Genomic DNA, 22,644 nt, shown 5'->3' on the forward strand with positions numbered 1-22,644 from the left:
CCTCTCACTCTACAGCTCTCCACTTATCCCTAGAGGTAGTCCCTCTGTCAGAATTAAGGCACATTGGTGGGATGCTGTAGGCTTCTACCCTTGCCATACAGCACATGCCCTATCTACTTCTGTGAAGAGGGAACCAGAGACTGGGTGCTGTCAGACTGGCACCTTTTGCGAGTGAATCACAAAGCATACATACACACACAATATGTATTAGTGAAATGATACTCCTGAGGGAATTCTGCACCAAAAAATTAAAAATTATGCGCACAATATTTTAAAATTCTGCAAATTTTATTTGTCAATAAATAAATGTGGCTCCAGCAGGGCAGTGGGGAGCACAGGCCACTGACTGCACTGAGGTGGGAGATCCCCCTGAAGCCCCCACCTCCCCAGGTACAGTGACTCGGCAGTGAGGCTGCACCTAACCCTGACACAGTGGAAGGGCTGGACCTGCCCCAGAAGCACCCCGGGGCCCTGCCCCTCTGGGCCAGGCACACCAGGTGTGGGTGGGCAGGCTCAGCCCAGCAGGATCCAAGTGTGCAGAGGCTTAGTGTGGGGGGATCTGTGACAGATTTTCATTACCAATCTGCCTGGAGCGTCAGGTGATCAGGCTGACACCACAGGATCGTTTGGGGAGGAGATGACGTAACACACCAAGTGTTTAAATTTTAAAGCTTTATTAATAAAATAATAAAATACAGCAGAGCGTGCTGGGAATGCTCCCATGTCACTCAGGGGAAGAAAGAAAGTATTAGAGCCCCAAGCCCAAACCGACTTTCATACTCACACACGCACTACCCAAAGCTGGCCAGGCCTGGGTGTAACGTAAGAAGAAGAGGGGAAGGGGTGGACGGGAGTTCTTGCCCTTGGCCCAGGTCGTCCAGGGAATTCGCTGTAATCTCCGAATTGCTCCAGCTCTCGGGAGGGTTTTAAGTCCTGGGTTCCTTTGGGGGTGTCATCGTCCAGGGCCCTCTGTGCCTGGTGCTCTTTGTACCAGTCCCAATCGGCTTGCTGTGGCCTTCTCGGCTGCTCAAAACACACCGGCTCCGGAGAATTTGTTTTCCCTTCTGTTGGCCTTCACCGTTGCCACCTCATTCGCTCTGTTTTCACTGCTGTCTTTGCAGCTCTGCGTCTCAGTGTATTTTTTTCTTTTCTCATGGCTGGCTGAAAACTGTGAGAGTTAAACGCAGCTGCAGATTTTTCGTCTCGTGCCATGACCTTGGACTGGGGCCGGCATCTTATCTTCGGACTGAGCTTGCTAGCTGCAGAGTTGAGTTAACCCGTTCTCTGCTCTTCTTCTTTCTCCCCCCCCCCCCCCACCCTTGGCCTCTCGGACTCTGCAAAGGAAACTTCTACTCTCCACTCACACACTTTTGACCCTCCCCAAAATCCTTTGCGATGCTTGCAACAGCATTAGCCACATACAATGCTGATCTGCCTTCCCCGGGGGCTCCCTGAGGGAGGGGGCCATTGGGGTGTGACAGATCCAGGTGTGCGGTGAGAAGTTTCTGTGTGGGGCAATCTGGGTGTGGGCGACTCAGTGGGAGATCTGGATGCACCGGGGCTCATTGGGGGGTTTCAGGTGCAGGAGCAATGGGACTCTGCAGGGGACCCAGGTGAAGATGGTTGGGGCTCAGAAGGGGGAAGATGGGTGTGGGGAGATGGAGCTTGGCGGGGGGGTCTGGGTGTGGAGGCTCTTTGGGGGGTGGGGGTAGTGGGACTTGATGGGGTGGGGGTTTAGGTGCAGCTGGTTAGGGCTTAGAAGGATGGGGGGTCTGGGTTTGGGAAGCTTGTCGGAGGGGTCCAGATGTAGGGGGGTAGAGCTTGTCAAGGTGAGGATTCAATGGGCCTGCTTAATGGGGGAGCCTCAGCTGCTGCCGAGGGGATGCTGCATGCCAGGCTCCCACTTCCCCCTGCAATTCCCTCCCAGCCCCTTTTCTTCTCCATGCCCCTCCCCTCACTCCCACATTCCTCTCCACCTGCCCTATTCCACCCCCCATTCCTTCCCCACTGCCACTTCCCCCAACCCCTCCCCTCCCTCATTTCTGCCACACACCCCTTATCCAGCCCCACCGCGAGCACTCACTGTTGCACAGAAAACAGGAAGGCTCCCAGCACACAGAAAGGGAGCGCAACTGGCACTAGGACCCAGGAGGCAGCATTCAGCGGCTGAGTCAGCGGAGCCCAGACACAGCCTCCTTCAGCTGGGCAGCTCTGCGCTTGCAGAAATGGGGGGGAAGGCAGCAGCACATAACACCGTGTGCCACCATACCTCCCCTCTGTTTGCCATTTTCTGCAGGGAAGCACAGGAATTCTGCGGGGGGGGGGGGGGGGCGTTTCCTGCAGGCGTACAGTCCTGCAGAATCCCCCCAGGAGTAGTTAAATAGACAAGATAAAGCAGGTTTCCATGGTCACTTTGTTTACCATCTCCATGTTACTGTTTATGTAGTTTTAAAAAGAAAAGACAATATAAACACAGGGAGATAATTAAGGGCTACACTACAGCTATTCTACCATACACCATGTCTGTTTCAACAGCTAACTGTCAAAGAAATTTTAAAGGATGAAATTTTAAAGAATTTTAAAGGATCAACTGTTGATGCAACCAAGCACTACACTGCATAAAACTAATCCTCCATTGTACATGCAAAGTGTTTCAAAAGGCAATGATAAAGTTCAGTTACCAATATCTCATCTGTCACTTCCTTTCCATAGAGAGGCTACTACTCATCGTAAGAGCAGTAGCAGAATTTTAAATGTTTCGCCATCGATCAGAGAATGTTCTCACATTGCTGTTAAACTATAATTGACCACCAAAGTTGGCTCTTCATACTGCTGCAGCACCTTTGATCCTATTGCTCCTGGACTGAAGTTTAAATCCTTTTCAGATAGCTAAGGAGCTCCTCTTAGTTATGTTCAGAGGCTTCAGTAAAAGGTTACGGATTATTCTGCAATGCTGTAGTCTTCAGCAAAAGTCTTTTATAAAATAGTTGAATGATTTTTTTTTTTTTTACACCTTAAAATCCTGTATCCTAGAATAATTTCTCATCTTGGATAGAGGAATTAACGACACAGCTCCATGATACTGCCAGTTCCAGAGATGACCTCCGGTCTCAAAACCAGGAAACCCAAACATTCCAAGAAGATCCATCACTATAGGAATTTTGAGGATAATGTCTTTGTATCTTGGTACAGATTTCTTATGGCTGAACATAGGAACGTAGCTTATCCTAATGAAAGACTATCTTCAACCACTCCTTCACTGCCTTCCAAAATGAAGTATTATACCATCAGGGCTAAGAAGCTTTTTGAAGTGCCCTAGACAATCACTATGATTGTCTTTAACGATCTGACTCACATTCCCACAACACTATGTTGCAAATCGGCCAAACTAGCCTCTTTGCAGTCCCGATTATGTTTCTATAAAGTAACTACCAATTTGTCTTCATTTCTTTACCATTTGTTTGCATTTTCAAGTCTTTCTTCTGAGTTTCTCTTTGTTCTTGTCACAGTGTGTTTCACTGGTTCCTCTAACAAAAGGTTTGTTTTCATGGTACAGTACTCCTAATAGCATCTTTACTGGAACTACCTTCCTTCTACAGCATTCAGAAGACTTGAACAGTATTAAAATATCTGAGAAATATTAAACAAATACTTTCCCTAAACATTCAGTAGTATTCAACAATTTCCTTCCTTCTTAATTTCTGGGGCAATATTAGCTATAACCCAAAATCATGTTCACAATTAATGATGACCCCAGAGCCAGGGGTTGGCAACTTTTCAGAAGTGGTGTGCCGGGTCTTCATTTATTCACTCTAATTTAAGGTTTCGCGTGCCAGTAATACATTGTAACCTTTTTAGAAGGTCTCTTTCTATAAGTCTATAATATATAACTAAACTATTGTTGTATGTAAAGTAAAGAAGGTTTTTAAAACGTTTAAGAAGCTTCATTTAAAATTAAATTAAAATGCAGAGCCCCCCAGACCGGTGGCTAGGACCTGGGCAGTGAGAGTGCCACTGAAAATCAGCTCGCGTGCCACCTTCGGCACACGTGCCATAGGTTGCCTACACCCTGATCCAGACAGTTCTTTTTTCTTTATATCTGAGGTAAGTGGGTAGTGGGATACCAGGAGGAAGCATGAGCCAGAGAGTGCAAGAGGGGAGGACTCCTGCCTCATACTGAGAAAGCAAGACAATCAGTGAGTTATCTTAAGTGCCTATACACAAATGCAAGAAGCCTGGGAAAGAAGCAGGGAGAACTGGAAGTCCTGGCACAGTCAAGGAATTATGATGTGATTGGAATAAGAGAGACCTGGTGGGATAACTCACATGACTGGAGTACTGTCATGGATGGATATAAACTGTTCAGGAAGGACAGGCAGGGCAGAAAAGGTGGAGGAGTTGCATTGTATGTAAGAGAGCAGTATGATTGCTCAGAACTCCAGTATGAAACTGCAGAAAAACCTGAGAGTCTCTGGATTAAGTTTAGAAGTGTGAGCAACAAGGGTGATGTCGTGGTGGGAGTCTGCTATAGACCACCAGACTGGGGGATGAGGTGGACGAGGCTTTCTTCAGGCAACTAATAGAAGTTACTAGATCATGGGCCCTGGTTCTCATGGGGGACTTCAATCACCCCGATATCTGCTGGAGAGCAATACAGCAGTGCACAGACAATCCAGGAAGTTTTTGGAAATTGTAGGGGACAATTTTCTGGTGCAAGTGCTGGAGGAACCAACTAGGGGCAGAGCTCTTCTTGACCTGCTGCTCACAAACAGGGAAGAATTAGTAAGGGAAGCAAAAGTGGATGGGAACCAGGAGGCAGTGACCATGAGATGGTCGAGTTCAGGATCCTGACAAAAGGAAGAAAGGAGAGCAGCAGAATACGGACCCTGGACTTCAGAAAAGCAGACTTTGACTCCCTCGGGGAACTGATAGGCAGGATCCCCTGGGAAAATAACATGAGGGGGAAAGGAGTCCAGGAGAGCTGGCTGTATTTTAAAGAATCCTTATTGAGGATGCAGGAACAAGCCATCCCGATGTGTAGAAAGAATAGTAAATTGGCTTAACAGTGAAATCCTTGCTGATCTTAAACACAAAAGAGAAGCTTACAAGAAGTGGAAGACTGGACAAATGACCAGGGAGGAGTATAAAAATATTGCTCAGACATGCAAGAGTGAAATCAGGTAGGCCAAATCACACTTGGAGTTGCAGCTAGCAAGAGATGTTAAGAGTAACAAGAAGGGTTTCTTCAGGTATGTTAGGAACAAGAAAGTGGTCAGGGAAAGTGTGGGCCCCTTACTGAATGAGGGAGGCAAACTAGTGACAGAGGATGTGGAAAAAGCAAATGTACTCAATGCTTTTTTTGCCTCTATCTTCATGAACAAGGTCAGCTCCCAGACTACTACAGTGGGCAGCACAGTATGGAGAGAAGGTGACCAGCCCTCTGTGGAGAAAAAAGTGGTTCAGGACTATTTAGGAAAGCTGGACGAGCACAAGTCCATGGGGCTGGATGTACTACATCCGAGGGTGCTAAAGGAGTTGGCGGATGTGATTGCAGAGCCATTGGCCATCATCTTTGAAAACTCATGGCGATCGGGGGAGGTCCCGGATGACTGGAAAAAGGCTAATGTAGTGCCCATCTTTAAAAACAGGAAGGAGGACGATCTGGGGAACTACAGGCCAGTCAGCCTCACCTCAGTCCCTGGAAAAATCATGGAGCAGGTCCTCAAGGAACTAATTTTGAAGCACTTAGAGGAGACGAAAGTGATCAGGAACAGGCAGCATGGATTCACCAAGCGCAAGTCATGCCTGACTAACCTAATTGCCTTCTATGAGGAGATAATTGGCTTTGTGGATGAGGGGAAAGCAGTGGATGTGTTATTCCTTGACTTTAGCAAAGCTTTTGATACAGTCTCCCACAGTATTCTTGCCAGCAACTTAAAGAAATATGGGCTGGATGAATGGACTATAAGGTGGTGTGACAGACCCAGACCAGTGGGGTACAGGAATCTGGTAGAGGGCAAATATACTGGTCACTGGATGAGTAGTTTTCTGTTCCCTGAGTGACCAGAGCAGGGGCTGCACTAGAGTAATCAGGAACCTGCTAGAACCAGTTAAGGCAGGCAGGCTAATTAGGACATCTGGAGCCAATTAAGAAGAAGCTTCTAGAATCAATTAAGGCAGGCTAATCAGGGCACCTGGGTTTTAAAAAGGAGCTCACTTCAGTTTGTGGTGGGAGTGTGAGGAGCTGGGAGCAAGAGGCGCAAGGAGCTGAGAGTGAGAGGGAGAGGGTGTGCTGCTGGAGGACTGAGGAGCACAAGCGTTATCAGACACCAGGAGGAAGGTCCTGTGGTGAGAATAAGGAAGGTGTTTGGAGGAGGCCATGGGGAAGTAGCCCAGGGAGTTGTAGCTGTGATGCAGCTGTTACAGGAGGCACTATAGACAGCTGCAGTCCACATGGCCCTGGGCTGGAACCCGGAGTAGAGGGCGGGCCTGGGTTCCCCCCAAACCTCCCAATTGACCTGGACTGTGGGTTCTCCCAGAGGGGAAGGTCTCTTGGCTGTTCCCCAACCCACATGGTGAATCTCTGAGGCAAGAAAACCCGCCAATAAGCGCAGGACCCACCAAGATAGAGGAGGAACTTTGTCACAGTGGATAGAAAGCTGGCTAGATCATCAGGTTCAACAGATAGTGATCAATGGCTCCATATCTAGTTGGCAGCCAGTATCAAGTGCCCCAAGGGTCGGTCCTGGGGCTGGTTTTGTTCAATATCTTCATTAATGATCTGGAGGATGGTATGGATTGTACCCTCCGCAAGTTTGCAGATGACACTAAACTGGGAGGAGTGGTAGATACGCTGGAGGGTAGGGATAGGAGACAGAGGGAACTAGACAAATAAGAGGATTGGGCCAAAAGAAATCTGATGAGGTTCAACAAGAACAAGTGCAGAGTCCTGCACTTAGGACGGAAGAATCCCATGCACTGCTACAGACGAGGGACCAAGTGGCTAGGCAGCAGTTCTGCAGAAAAGGACCTAGGGGTTACAGTGGATGAGAAGCTGGATATGAGTCAACAATGTGCCCTTGTTGACAAGAAGGCTAACGGCATTTTGGGCTGTATAAGTAGGGGCATTGCCAGCAGATCGAGGGACGTGATCGTTCCTCTCTATTCGACATTGGTGAGGCCTTATCTGGAGTACTGTGTCCAGTTTTGGGACACTACAAGAAAGATGTGGAAAAATTGGAAAGAGTTCAGCGGAGGGCAACAAAAATGATTAGGGGACTGGAGCACATGGCTTATGAGGAGAGGCTGAGGGAACTGGGATTGTTTAGTCTGCAGAAGAGAAGAATGAGGAGGGATTTGATAGCTACTTTCAACTTCCTGAAAGGGGGTTCCAAAGAGGATGGATCTAGACTGTTCTCAGTGGTACCAGATGACAGAACAAGGAGTAACGGTCTCAAGTTGCAGTGGGGGTGGGGATAGGTTGGATATTAGGAAAAACGTTTTCACTAGCAGGGTGGTGAAGCACTGGAATGGGTTACCTAGGGAGGTGGTGGAATCTCGTTCCTTAGAGGTTTTTAAGGTCAGGCTTGACAAAGCCCTGGCTGGGATGATTTAGTTGGGAATTGGTCCTGCTTTGAGCAGGGGGTTGGACTAGATGACCTCCTGAGGTCCCTTCCAACCCTGATATTCTATGATTCTATGTTGCTGAATTTCTCCACATTTGCATGTATTTTCTCAGGAAGTCTAGGGCACTTTGGAAAACTGTCACAGATGTTACAACTATTTTGGGGCAGAATATTTAGCTTTCTCCTCTTGGCTGCAATACACATATATGTGCATGTATGGGTTTCCCAGTACTGTATATCCAGAACAACATCAGAGCATGTATTCACTACTGTGTTTGCAATAGTAGCAACAGAGCCACCAAGTCCAGATCATAGAATCATCAGAAGTAGGAGCAGAAATGGAATTAGAGACAGACTCAGCTGGCTCTGTCTTCCTGCCATCGGTATTCTGCAGCTTCAGAAAGGATATTCAGTTATTCATTCTGATATACAAGTATCACTAGAGACTGATAACCATGGATCACAGAAATCTGTTTGCCATGGAAAAACACGGAATTTGTATTTTTTACAGAGAATCTTTAGTTTTTACATTTTACGAAAAAATAAAAACATACATTGTATTAGCTAAATTTTACTGACGGTACCAATGTCATTTATTCAATCCCTGCAACCTCCCTCTCTTATGGATGTTGAATGCACTTTAAATTTACATTATTGAAATATGTTTTAGCTAAGTGCTTCCAGCATACTGAGGTTACTTAATGGTATATAGGGGTTTGTGTTTTAATGCATCTGAAATTTCACTCCAGACATGAGTAATTAAAGTTATGAAAAGATGCTGAAAACTTTAAAAATCGCCCCTAAAGACTATGTCACTGAGTTTGGCAAGAACAATTTCATGTTGATGGCAGGCTTCAAACTTGCTTAAAAATAGTAAGTATCAATAAAACACTCTGTTCAACTGATACCTATATATATTGTGGCTAGGGAAACTAAAGTTCTAAGTTTCATTTTCATTGTGGAAAAACACTGGGGGGTGGTGGTGTTTTTTTTAAATCAGAGAATTCTGGTTTTATTGTGACAGAAAACTAGGACCCCTGCTAACTCAGCCAAGTTCAAAAATCTGCCTTCTATTCACAAAAGTACATTATTCCATAGCATGTAGCATGAAACACCGGTTTTGCTTATTTGATAGCATCTGAATCAAATTTTCCTACTGTATTTTGAACACTGGTTGTTAGCCTGATGTTTTGCACCACTAATTGCAGAACTAAGTGTGGATAAGCTACAGCTGTTTAAACTAAGGCATACAATTTGAATGCCAGGATAGAATATGGACTATAAATGGTACACTTACCATTCATTAGTCACACATAAGAGCTACATCAATGTCCAGGATACAAGATATATGAAAACATCACAAAAAATACTGAATGCAAACAACATTAATTACTCTGTATTGGTTACTGCTTTCCAAAACTCAGCTATCCTCAGACAAAGTTGCTACCTAACCTCAAAAGCCCCTTTTCACAATCTGTCCAGTAGAAGAGGTATTCTAGCTTCCATGACACTGAACATGATCAGGGTTAAGAATATAAAATATTTAACACCTAAGTCCTTAATCCATTTTATCAACATGCCATTGGTTAGCCCTGCACAACAACAGTTAAAATACTATCCTTTCTCAATGCGCTTCCCTGTGTAATTTTTTGAAACAATGGAGCTCTGTTCCTTTTATGGAATAGGGTAGAATTCTTTTAAAATATTTTTGAAGTTCCAAAGTCCAAGGAAAAAGTGTAATTGAATAGAATAGAAAAAAAAGGCTCCCTGTTGTTCACCAGCTCCTATATTCTTTAATGAGCACTATTCTCTTGAAAGACAGCTAAGAGGTACGCGCATCTCCATTCTACCCCAAAACAAAGGAAAAGAAAAGAGACTAAGAACTTGAAAGTATATTCTTGGGAAAGTTCCTAGGATCAGATAATTAGATTGAAGGGGAAATAGGAAACATGTCCTATCTGTAATCTGATTTCTACACATCCACCAAACCACCCACTGAAATTTGCGAGGTTACAAGGAAGAAAGATAAAATTTTCATTCCCAGTTGTCTGCTTTATTTTCAGACACTGGAAGTCGGATATGCACTTATTCTTTCTTGCAAAATCACCCATCTGTGGTAGTAGCAGTGCTCAAAATAGGTATATATAAAAAAAAAAAGATGATGATGATGCTCTGAATATTTTATCTTAGCAAATCATCCACCTCAACTGTGCTCTGATCAAGACCTTAAGCGTTGCCAAACCTATTCCACCTCTTTGTCTTCCAGGGCACAAAAAGCAATTATTCAGCAACGCATCATTTTGTTGATCTCATCTGAAATTCCTAGCAAGAAACCCCTCATGTCCATCCTGGTTTTATTGAAGGACCATGCTACTTTTGTCAGTCCAGCTGAATATTTCACCAAGACCACACAGAAATCTCATATTTGCAACTAATGTGAAAAGATGTTTGAACAATTCATAGTCCATTTTAGAGTATCATTGGTTCTTCTTTCCCATCCCTTTAGAAAATGTTAAATATTAAATATGTTTAAAAAATATTTTCCACACACTTGACAGGCCTCAAAGAAACACTACAGGAGGTTATACTTTGATCACCTGATGACAAATCATCTCCTTATCTTTGTTCAAAAACTTAAGGTCAGTGTTTAAAAATAGGATGTTTCATTAAATGGTTGTAAATTTCTATATTTAATATTTTAAAAGCAATATTTTAATCCTGTTTAGAAAGGCACACCCTTTTAGCATATCTAAGATTTTATAACAATCTTTAAAGTACTCAAGATTTCTCTGTAAAAATCATGAACACATGGTAGTTCTTAATCACCATTACACTTACAGATAACTATTGTTATACTCAATGTTATAAATAATCTCACTAAAACCTAGGGAAAATTCACAAAAAAATAGTAAAAATACCTACTACTTACGTGTACTAACCTGTTCTAAAACGCTCTAGGCTGAATTCTGCTTTGTATCACACTGGCGTAAATTTGGAGTAACTCCACTGAACTCATTCCATCTTGCTATTTACATAAAATGTAACACCTGATGCTGCCTGAAAAGCACAGATACTTTTCAGAGGTTCAGCTGAGGTCTACTTTTTTCTAATTTTAAATTTCCAAGTCATGCAGCTTCCAGGGAAATATTGAGGCTCCTTCAAAAAGTAAACAAGGAGCTGTAAACCTGTGCTACAGCTGATAAAAGCACTATCCTTTCGCTTCCATAACTTTAGCTCTTTCTTTACCACGGCACTGAAATACTGTAATTACCTCTAGGAATATACTAGGAAGCCTACACTGCTTTTCTTTACCCTCCTACTTTAGACATTTAGAGATAAACAGAAAATTGCAGTTTTTGACCTCTCACTCCCGAAAATATATCTATCAGACAATTGTCAAATTCAGTGCATTTCAAGTGGAAAGTCCTGTACATGTGACTTTGTTTTCAAGGGACCCTGTTTCATAGTTTAAGACCAAAGTGTGACCTAATTTCCACAGTAGCTATTATAACTTGGAGGGGACTGTCCTCTATTACATTATGTATCTTAGCTCCAACACTCTCTGCAAAGCCGGCATTGCCATGATTTATGCATAATCTGACCATTTTTTCTCATCTCCCTTTTTATGGTATTTCTCTATTTTATTTTTCAGAATTTTCCCTAGTAAATGGTTTTCAATCTGTGGTCTGCAGACCCCTGGGGGTCCACAGACTCTGTCTAAGATTTCCAAAGGGGTCTGCACCGCCGTTTGAAATATTTTGGGGATCCGCAAATGAAAAAAAGGTTGAAAACCACTGCCATAGTAACCATGATGAGCAGTATAAATAGACTGTAAAGAAAGGATTGGATATTTCTTTTCAGTTCCCTTTCTTTCTCTTCTTTTTTAACCTAAATTTCAGTGTGTGGTGGGAAGACTATGAGTTTGGGCAGTTACCTTCTGTCCTGTTTCATCTTTTTACTCCTTCTGCCTTGCAATCACATTTGCATGTTTTAATAAAGAGTTCATAATAAATATTGATACTTAGCTCTTATATAGCACTTTTTAATTCATGGATTTCAAAGCACTTTAAAAAGGAAGGTCATTATCCCCATTTTAGGAGGGTAAGTTAAGGCACAGAACCATTAAGTGACTTGCCTAAAACCACAGAGTTGGTCAGCTGAAAAGCTGGGACTAGACCTCATGTCTGACTCCCATCCCAGTGCAGTGCCCTGTCCCCTGAACAACAGTATCTGTTTCACAACATCTATTGCTCATGAATTTCAATCAATGATTCTAGGTGCTTGACAAGTCTGAGAATCAATTCAGAGGGATTGTTTTAGATACAGCAGTTTAGTCAGTTTGCACATTAAAAGCTACCCTCTTATGCAGGCAGTACTAGTAAATGAGTGGAAGCAAAAGAAAGTCTTGCTTTTATAGCACACTATTGTGACAGAAATAGTGCTTCTTACAAGGTTCAAAATAACAAAGCTGGGATCAATTCTGCAATTACAGAGGGGATAGCCCTTATTGATATTTACAGACTATTCCGGGCCATAATAGCTAGACAGGAGCTACTGACCTCATTCCTGTGTCTCGTTTATTTCTAGATTTACGCACACACACAAAACCCCTCAAACCGGCAGATTGTACAGGTTGAGCAGCCAATCTGTCATCCAGACTTCCTGTCACTGTTACCCTTTCTTTCACCAATTAGTTGCACCTTGCCCTAATTTAGATGCTGAAACTACACAGACTTATGCACACGCTTAACTTTACAAATTCACTGAGACTACTCACAGCGCCTAAATTCAAGCATGTGTATAAGTGCTTGCAGTATTAGGGCCTTAGATTGTAAGCTCTTTGGGGTAGGGATCATCTCTTGCTATGTATCTGTACACCACACAGCCCACTAGAGCCCTGATCTGATAGGGATTGCTAGGCACTACTGCTATACCAAAAATAAGTGGCAACAACTATAACTATCTTTGATATCTCTAATGCCCTCTTTACCATATTACATAGGTGCCCGTAGTACTTACACATACATACACGAGTAAAGGTTTGCAGGGTCAGGCCCATATAATGAACATCAGTCCCTCAAGTAACAGAATTGCCTTCCTTTTTTGGAGGGCAGGAAAAGTGGCTGGCTTCCCAGTGGGGCACTCCTTTATAGAAAGTCATCCTATTTGACATTAGTTCAATCCATGGTGGAAGGAAACAGGTTGCTTAGAACATCTGTTCTCAGAATCCTCACCCATCCATGATCACACCCCTTTTTACATGCTGCCCCCTTCCTGAGTACATATTTTGCAGAGAATAAAGACAGATATGTGAGGGTGCCAGAGAACACATATCAGGTCATATTTCCCTGGCTGCAGGTTCCCCTTAGTGTGGGACAATCCCCAGAGGGCACAGAGTCATCATTGTGGGCTCTTATGTCACTCCTTAGAATACCCAGTAAGCAGGGACAGGTGTTGACAACTGGTGGGGTATGATGAATTGGGGCTACATCTGTACAACTAAAGAATTCTGACTGATATCGTGGAGTTGTTTTATGAAAATCTGCTTTGTCATTAATGCCTTTAAGTATGTGGATCCACCATTGCTGACATGGCCTGTAGTGTACACACTAGGCCAGCGGTTCTCAAACTGGGGGTCATGAGGTTATTACCTGGGGGTTGTGAGTACATGCCTCCTAGCTAGCTACTAAGTCTGCTGTGAAAAGGGAGTTTTTAATTTATAAGGGGGGGGGTCGCACTCAGAGGTTTGCTGTGTTCAAGGGGTCGCCACTACAAAAGGGTTGAGAACCACTGCACTAAGCCAAAATACAAAGGGCCAGTGCTTAGGTCTCAGTGACCCTATTCAAGTGCAAAGACCTGAACACTTGATGAGATGCATCCTTAGAAAACCAGTTTTAGCTTAACTCCTCTGAAGGGAGGGAGGGAAGGGGAGGAGAGGAGAGGAAAGGGAGACAGAGAGAGAAGAGGGTGGCGGGCAGCAGCCATGGAAAACTACCCAGAAGATAGAACAAAGGAAGTCAAGTGTGTTTAAACAGTGAGCCACACAAGCATGGTGGGGGCAGGAAGGAGGCAGACAGGAAGAGGAAGCATAGGGCAGGAAAGAGAAAGGTCACAGAAGTTGGAAAGGGGCTCCATGAGGGAGAGAGACCAGTTAGCATGCAACAGCCTGCATGAGGAGCAGGCACCCTGCCTGCCTGCTTTCCTCGACCCAGATGGTTCCCCAAGGGCTCACAAGGATGAGAGAGATATTGTGGTTTCAGATGTTTACTGTTTGGATATCTAGTGTACTCAGCTGTGTTTTACATGATTAATTATAAAAGAGCATAAAGGCATTAGAGAGAGAGAGAGAGAGAGAGAGTGAGTGTGTGTGTGTGTGTGTGTTGACTGCTTCACAACTACTGCATGCCCCTGAGAGAGCTACATTGGGGTGGAGTTCTGAGAGAGGGGTGTGTTTCAGTAACTAGGGTATCTTAGGGGGTCACCGCTGGTCCTAGGACCTAAGGCAGGTGGGCTGAGGAGCCCCATTTCCAAGAAGGTATAACAGACAGAGTCAGTGCCCAGGAAACATATCAGAGAGGCCAAGGGAGGAACCAGTGCTGCAGCCTGTTGAGGCGCTAGAAACTTGAAATACCCCAGGGATGTAGAGCAACAGAGACTTGGATTCCCCTCACAGAGTCCTACTGGGTGGCTAGGAAGGGACACTCGCTAGAATCTGCAACAGGAGATTATCAGGGGGAGGGTGTAGCTGAAGCATGCTAAGCTCCAGCTGGCCCTCAGATGGTTCTTTGGGGTCCAGTCTGCCATTGTAAAACCAGAGCAGCCCCCATGTTGCTCTAATCTATGCCAGAACAGTGACTCATGAAAATTTGGCTCCAGGATCGAGAAGCTGCAGTTGACTCCTTTACACTCCCTCTTCTCAACTGTGCCCACAGAAGCTGAGCATCTAGCCATACCTGTACAATATGCTGCATACAATTATTCTCCAAAATGTTAATACAAGGGCCCCCTCTGCTGGTAACAATGTTGCATAATAAGTAAAGCAAACCAAATGCTCCATAATAAAACTTGAGACAACATGGCTACCTCCTGAACATCACGCTCTCAGACTCAGCTTAAAACTCACATAAAATGAAAAAAAAAACAAAAAACTGCATGCCCCCGTGGAAAAGATACTTCACAAAAATAGTACTGATCAATGATTTATTTAAGTAATTTCTAGACTGTCAAGAGAAAAGGCCTTAGTTGTTTAAAAATGTGTTATTTTTAGATGTGTTGAGAGAAACAGCACTGGAGGTAAATTATAACACATTTATCCTTAAAAACAAAGATGAAATATAACCGTGGAAGTGATAGCTGTTGAGAGTACAAAGGTTCAACCTAAACCATGTGCTGGGTAAGACCTTGCCTATGGCAGATGCACTGTCTGGGCTTATTTACCAGAAACTGAGAGTAGCAGACAACAGTATTTTCTTTCCACAGGCATTTTCTTTCCAATTATGTCTAAATCTCAACCTTGCCAGTAAACCATCATAGAAATTTGACAAGCTGCTTTTTATATCTCGCTTAAAATGTACAACTCTGCTCTCACATAAAATAACTGTGAAACCAATTGGCTGGTCTGATTTGCTTTATGCCAATTGTGTCCTACTAATTGGAAGTAGTCACTCAGCCTGCCAAAAGCCCAATGTGGGTCACAATTTGTGAAAAACATCCAAATAGACACACAAAAGGATTAATCAAACAAGAAATTTAAAATCAAGCAGAATTCATTCATTCGTTCAGCAAATGATTCAGCAAAGCATTTGCTTAGCTTTAACTGTACGCATATGCTCAAGTGCTTTGCAGAATCTGGGGCCCCGAGTAACCTCTTATAACCACAGCTCTGAGATTCTGGAATGCAGTAACTTTGATTCTAATAGATGAAGAACATTTGTAAACTCCAGGCCAAATCCTGCAGTCTATATTTAGACAAAACTTCCTCTGAAGTCAGTGGATCAGCATTAACCCATGACATCACTGGAATTATTACACCATGGATGAGTTCAGCACCTTCACAGTCTCTTATGAATAAAGACAGGTCAGCATATTCCTTTCCATACTACAGGAGAACTATCCCATTCCATCTAGCTCCATCAAATTATCTAGTAAAATTGTTATTACAAAATGACATGCACTAAATAAGAAATACAACTCCAGTTCAGCAAGCTGTATACTTGCAGCTTTCAAACAGTAGCTCAAAATACTCTGCAACATAAACAAACTGTTTTAATTCACAGTTGAGGAGGCGCATAAGCATGATGAGAACTGTACCTTGTTAATCCCAACTTCCCTGCTCCAACTGTTTTTAAGTTAAATGTCAAATGTACATGAAATTTACATAAATACGTGCTTTTGTTTATACAGAACCTAGCTTTATTCTTGCAACATACTTAATTACTAATTCATTATAACACAAACAGATTATATTCCACTACTCTAAAAATGTGATTCAGATTTAACTCTCTGACGACTATAAAGGGAGCTTAGTAGCAGCTGAGGGATTTATCATCATTCTTCATTATTGTATGGTCAAGCTTTTGTTAACAGCAATTTTGATTTTACTACATGTTGCTCCACTTTACAATACACTTAAAATCGCTATTAGCCAGTTCAATAATTCAGTTTTAATTTCACATAATCTACATTAGCAGAGAGTCAAGAAAAGCTAATTTAATGTACTCTATCCAGCAAACAGCTGTTCGATGAACCTACGGATGCTCCTGCTGAAATCCATGAGTGTTTAGCTGTAGACTTCAATGGGAGCCAGACAGTTTCAGAGGTGTCGAATGCTGACCCAACTCAGCTCCCTTTGAAGTCAATGGGAGTTTTGCCATTGACTTGAACAGGAGCAGAGTTAGGCCAACGCTGAGCACTTTTGAAATTCTCATTACATATGTCTACCATATAGATATGGTATCTATAGAGTGAGGTCCACAATGGACTTCCTAGAGTCGTCCTCTGTTCTTCTCCCCTCCCTGGTTACAGGTGGCTCTGCCTGGGGATAACTTTTTAAATCATCATATCCTCGGTATGGCGGGAATGCTTTGTCCAAGAGGAGGGTTTTACAACACAACCTATAAGTGGTCAGACACTGGATTACTCTGGTCTCCTCTGGCAACTTGTTCTACAGCTGAAACCCTTTGACTGAGAATACTTCACCTCCAGCTCTTCTCACTGACTTCCTTTGAGGCTTTGTACTGTTCCAGAGGAGCACAGATATCCAGGAGGGTCAACATTAGAGAAATGGTCCCTGGTGTAGCTATATGTAATGAGGGAAATACAACCTAGATGGAGCTACTACAAGGTGGGTGCATAACTGATTGGAACACCATTCCCAGAGAGTAGTTGATTCACAATCAAACTGGAAGGGCATATCGAGTGGGGTCCCACAGGGATCAGTTCTGGGTCCAGTTCTGTTCATCAGTTATTTAGATAATGGCACAGAGAGTACACTTATAAAGTTTGCAGACGATACAAAGCTGGGAGGGGTTACAAGTGCTTTGGAGGAGAGGATTAAAATTCAAAATGATCTGGACAAACTGGAGAAATGGGCCGAAGTAAATAGGATGAAATTCAATAAGGACAAATGTGAAGTACTCCACTTAGGAAGGAACAATTAGTTGCACACATACAAAATGGGAAATGTCTGCCTAAAAAAGGAGTACTGCAGAAAGGGATCTAGGGGTCATAGTGAATCATAAGCTAACTATGAGTTGTAAAACAAGCAAACATCATTCTGGGATATATTAGCAGGAGTGTTGTAAGCAAGACACGAGAAGTAATTCTTCCGCTCTACTCTGCACTGATTAGGCCTCAACTGGAGTACTGTGTCCAGTTCTGGGCGCCACATTCCAAGAAAGATGTGGACAAATTGGAGAAAGTCCAGAGAAGAGCAACAAAAATTATTAAAAGTCTAGAAAACCATGACCAATGAAGGAAGATTGAAAAAATTGGGTTTGTTTAGTCTGGAGAAGAGAAGACTGAGAGGGGACATGATAACAGTTTTCAAGTTCATAAAAGGTTGTTACAAGGAGGAGGAAGAAAAATTACTCTCCTTAACCTCTGAGGATAGGACAAGAAGCAATGAGCTTAAATTGAAGCAAGGGCGGTTTAGGTTGGATATTAGGAAAAACTTCCTAACTGTCAGGGTGGTTAAGCACTGGAATAAATTGCCTAGGAAGTAGAATCTTCATCATTGGAGATTTTTTTAAGAGCAGGTTAAACAAACACTTGTCAGGGATAGTCTAAATACTTATACTTAGACCTGCCATGACTGCAGGGGACTGGACTAGATGACCTCTCGAGGTCCCTTTCAGTCCTATGATTCTAGACTGTGCTGACACATGGCTGGCTTTGACTAATCGGTATCAAGGCTTAGAACTGAGATCAGAAGCAGAGATGGTGCCAGAGCAGAGAATCAAAAAACAGTTTTTGCTGTTGCTTTGGTTTTAGACAGACACATGCTTCACCAGCTAGAGCCCCTGCACTGCATAAACATCCAGGCTATATACCATGAGTTATAAGGAACCAGTCTGAATGTGACAAATGTAGGAATCACCATGGTTTAATTCCTCTCCAGGTGGGAGGTTAGGAAGTTTCCTAGCAAGCTGCACATGTAATAAAGCATATTGTGTTACTGACGCACTTGATGGTTTAGGCTTAGTGATAAATCAAACAGGACCATGAGGTTTTGCACCGCTTTGGTGGACAGGGTTGAATGCCAGCTGTTCTTTATCCAAGAGCTGATCTCTTCTAAGCATTGTGACATCCTTCTGATGGCACTGAATGCAACTGTGGAAAATGAGATATACAGATGGGCATTCATGGGCATAATGTTGGCAGTGGTGCACAGTGTCTTGCTTTTCCAAATACCCTCATGTAGACATTAAGAGGAGGGAAGAAAGGACAGATCCTTGAATGATTGGAGCCTCTTTAGTGTTGTGCTGTCTATTCCAGCTATAATCTTGTAAAAGTGTCAGTAACACCCTGTGGTCAACTGTATCAAAAGCAGCAGAAAGACTAAGTAGTATTAGCATTGATATGTGGTCTCTGTCCATTGTCATGAAGAAGCCAGCTTTTAGTGGCACTTAGGCTGACTCCCTGCTATGCCCCAGCATGAAGCCTGATTCAGACGCATCCAGATGTTGACTGATGTCACATTCTGTTGGAGCCTGGGGTCACTTCGTTCTCAAATATTTTGCCTAGGAATGAGCCTTCAGGCATGGCAATAGCAGGAGAGATTGTTTGCATCAGATGTTAGCTTTGAGGATTGGATAGACTACACTATTTTTCAGGGAAGTTGGTAGACTTGCTTCTCTGATGGAGGCGTGGAAAGCATTGTTGTTCTTCGCTGGCTTTCACCAGCCATGAGGGAACGGATTCCCTGGTGGTAGTACAAATATTTCACAGAGGCTCTTGAGCTTCAGTGAGTGGCTGTACTTCCCGGAAAAGTTGCAAGTAGATAGAGACTGTTAAAAGCTTTAATAAGGAAATCTGATGTCTTTTGGAGGGCATTGTGTGCAAGTGTAAGTGACAGAAACTTTTCTTTTTCTATTTTTCACAATGCTGATCCCCTGGTCGCCTTTCTGAGCAAACAATGCTGATTAATCAGGGACTCGATCATTTTTAAATTCAGTGAACAAGCCACTTATCAACCCAGCAGATGGTTCATTATCAAAATTCTGTTAGTCTTTTGGTAGCACTGATATATGCAGGACCCAGTGGGAGTCCACAAAGAATGAAAATAGGAAATGAATAGACTGATGAACAGACTTTCCCTTTTAATCCTCTGGCTCTTCATAACAGTCATATTTAGAAGTCTAAATGCCTCTTTCTTGTGGGGTCACTTTTGCCCTCAGATACAGGTTTCCTGGATCTCACCAAAGCCAGTGGGAGTTGCATACACTTATTAAAAATTTGATCCTATGAGCCAAATTATGGCTGGTTCCACATAAATGTGGTAAAGAAGAGGATTAGGCTAGAAGTCTTTCCCTCCTAGGACCTGAGAGGCATAGGGCAAGCAGCTAATGTGTTTGGCAGAGCTAGTGGCTCCAGAGGGGGCATGTCTAGATGGGACTAGGGATTGTGGTCCTTCTGCTCTTTGCTTCAAAGGTAAAGCAAGAGCTGTTTCCTACCAGCACTGAAGGCATTATGCCTCTTTAGAGGCCTGGTGTCTCCAGGTACTGCTGCTCAGACAAGGCACCTCTGCTACCTCCCCTGGCACAGCTCTGCCTCAAAGGAGGCATAATTTAGCATCATATGAGGAAACATTCTCACATGTTCCCGATCTCATTTAATCAAATGCCCTGTTTTCAAACAGGGCTTACTTGCTTTATTTGCTCATTTGTCTCCCCAACACCTTGACAATCATGACATTATAAAACGGTTTAGTTAGATGGGGAATCAGCTAAAGGAAAGGGAAGGGAAGGGAAAGAGGGGGACAGGGCAGGGAAGAGAAGAGGGTACCAAGGACAGGTGTAGAGTGAAGCTGAGGTGATGACACTGTGAGAGAGAAGGTTGGAGCAAACAGTCAGCACAGGGCAGACGAAGTCCAATCTAAACTGTAGAGAGTTCTCTAAATATCCAAAGGTTCCTGCTTTGGCTACTTTTGTTCCTACTGGTTAGAGTCTCTGGCTGGCTCCTTCTCTGAAGTTTTTTTCAGAGGGAAGCACAATAGTCCTAGAACTCTCAGGGTTGGGGGTCTCCCCTAAACAGTTTTTGGGGGAGGTGCCTGATGGATGAAATGGTGGTCCCAGCTTAGTCCCATTTTGCCCTCTCCCCAACAGTGCAGCAGTCCCTGCTTTGGCGGTTCCTACAGGCTGGCGTCTCTGGCAGTTAAGTTTCTCTCTAATGTAGAATGCACTCTACCACAACCTCTCCCTTCACCTGTACATTTAAAAGGTTGGGCTTTTATACCTAGTTTATCTTAGAACAATATCAAAAGTGCACTTCAAGCACCCCTGCACCCACAAAAGAGAATTCCTTTTTCATACAACTTTAACGAAACATATTAAAGAATATTTGTGTGGCTGAAATTTCTGTGTCATGCCTTTAAAAGGCAGGTGGCTTACTCAATCAACCCTATTGTGTGCACCAACGTTTGCAGGGTTTATTTTTCCTATTTAATTAGCATTTTAATAAGTTGGCAAACAAGTGAAATTGAAATTAATGGAGATATCCCATCTCCTAGAACTGGAAGGGACCTTGAAAGGTCATCGAGTCCAGCCCCCTGCCTTCACTAGCAGGACCAAGTACTGATTTTGCCCCAGATCCCCAAGTGGCCCCCTCAAGGATTGAACTCACAACCCTGGGTTTAGCAGGCCAATGCTCAAACCACTGAGCTATGGCACAGCTTGTCCTTTTAGCTGGGATTGATTTTACCTCTGCTGGACCTACACTTTGTTTTTCCTACATTCCTGCTGCACTGTGGTAGGCAGTTCTCACATTTAGAAAAAGTAGCATCTTCTGAATATTTTTTAACGCTTTCTGCGACTATTTTTTATTATTTGTATTCCAGTAGTGCCTAGAAACCCCAACTGAGATTGGGGGACCCATCCTGCTAGGTACTGTACAAACACATAGTAAGAGACAGTCTCTGCCCCAAAGAGCTTATGGTTAAGGTGTCAGCTCATGTGTCTTACATGCTAAGACAACATGAACACAAAGAGAGGAATTGACTTGCCCAAGATCAAACACAAAGCTGGGAATAGTACCCAGATCCCAAGTTTCCGAATGACCGGTCCATGGACTGGCACCGATCCCTGAGAGCTCCCTGACACAGTTCAGGGAGGCAGCAGGCTGGTCCCTGGTATCAAAAAAGTTGAGAGACACTGCACTAGACCACACTGCCTTCCAACTGTCTAAGGCTCCCCGAATCAACAGCGTCTATCCTGTCATTAAGCTCAGAACAACAAATTACTGCAGGAGGCCCTCTGTGTAGCATTAAAGAATGGGGTCTCAAACAAGAAAACATTCAGCTCATTCAAAGTCAGTGGCAGCTTGCTGTGCGGTGATTATACAAACAAATAGCAAACCCAATGTTACGTCTCAATGGGATGTAAAATACTGTTGCATATTTTTATAAGAGTAACGTCTGATTACATTCCTCAGTATGAAGTAATTGAAAGTGATTCTCCTGTGACAGAAGCATTGCTATTGACTTGGTTTTGGTACATCTACAGTCGATGTGATAATAGTTTCGCTTATGAGATTATTTGTATTCTCTGGAGATCCCAGTGTTCGTAGTCTAAGGAGACAATCCTCTTTACACAGGTGACTTATTTTTGTTAAAAATAACTATCAAATGATCAGCAGAAATGACAATGCTGGGAGGATGAGTGTATGCATAAATACATTTGTAGAATTTATAGTGTCATCGCAATGTACAATATTTTCAAAACTTTAACTGTGCACTAAAAATACAGACTTGTTTAGTGATTTTAGCCATCTGGCTTCAGTGAAAAGAACAACTATTACATCCAAAAAAACTACATTAAGAAGAACATTAAGGTTGCAAAGTCAAGCACTCAAGAATTAGGAAATGCCAGAATTAATTCAGAGCCCTTGTGAGAATGTCTGATGATAAAAGATTTTAATTACATGTTAACATACTATTTTTTCCACAGGACCCCAGTCTCATTCAGTGATGGATGGTGCTTACTGAGCAGCTATTCAATATTTCTTTTTGTCCTCAACTTTCAATGTGTGGCCCCATGTATTACTTACTGCAGACTATTTAAACCCTGCTCGGAACCCCAAATTATTAATTTCTTTGTGGGCTTTTCTGTGGTGTTCATCACCATAGTATTTGAATGCTTCACAAATATGAATTAATGCATTGTCACATTCATGTATTTCTCTGTTAGATAATGGTATGAACCTCACGGGGAACTGAGGCACAGATATAAAAAAATAAAAGCGTCAACTGATTTTGGGTGCCCCATTTGGGATCCTAGGATCTGATTTTTCAGAATGCTTAGCA

At 43.1% G+C, this 22,644-nt stretch overlaps 1 protein-coding gene across 4 annotated transcripts in view; it reads right to left on the reverse strand.

Moving 5' to 3' along the window:
* HHAT (hedgehog acyltransferase) overlaps positions 1-22,644 on the reverse strand; it is a 345,313-nt gene that overhangs the window by 206,241 nt on the left and 116,428 nt on the right. The gene's annotated exons all lie outside the window — the stretch shown is intronic.

This window comes from Emys orbicularis, chromosome 3 (genome assembly GCF_028017835.1).
Source record: "Emys orbicularis isolate rEmyOrb1 chromosome 3, rEmyOrb1.hap1, whole genome shotgun sequence".
Classification (NCBI taxonomy): domain Eukaryota; kingdom Metazoa; phylum Chordata; order Testudines; family Emydidae; genus Emys; species Emys orbicularis.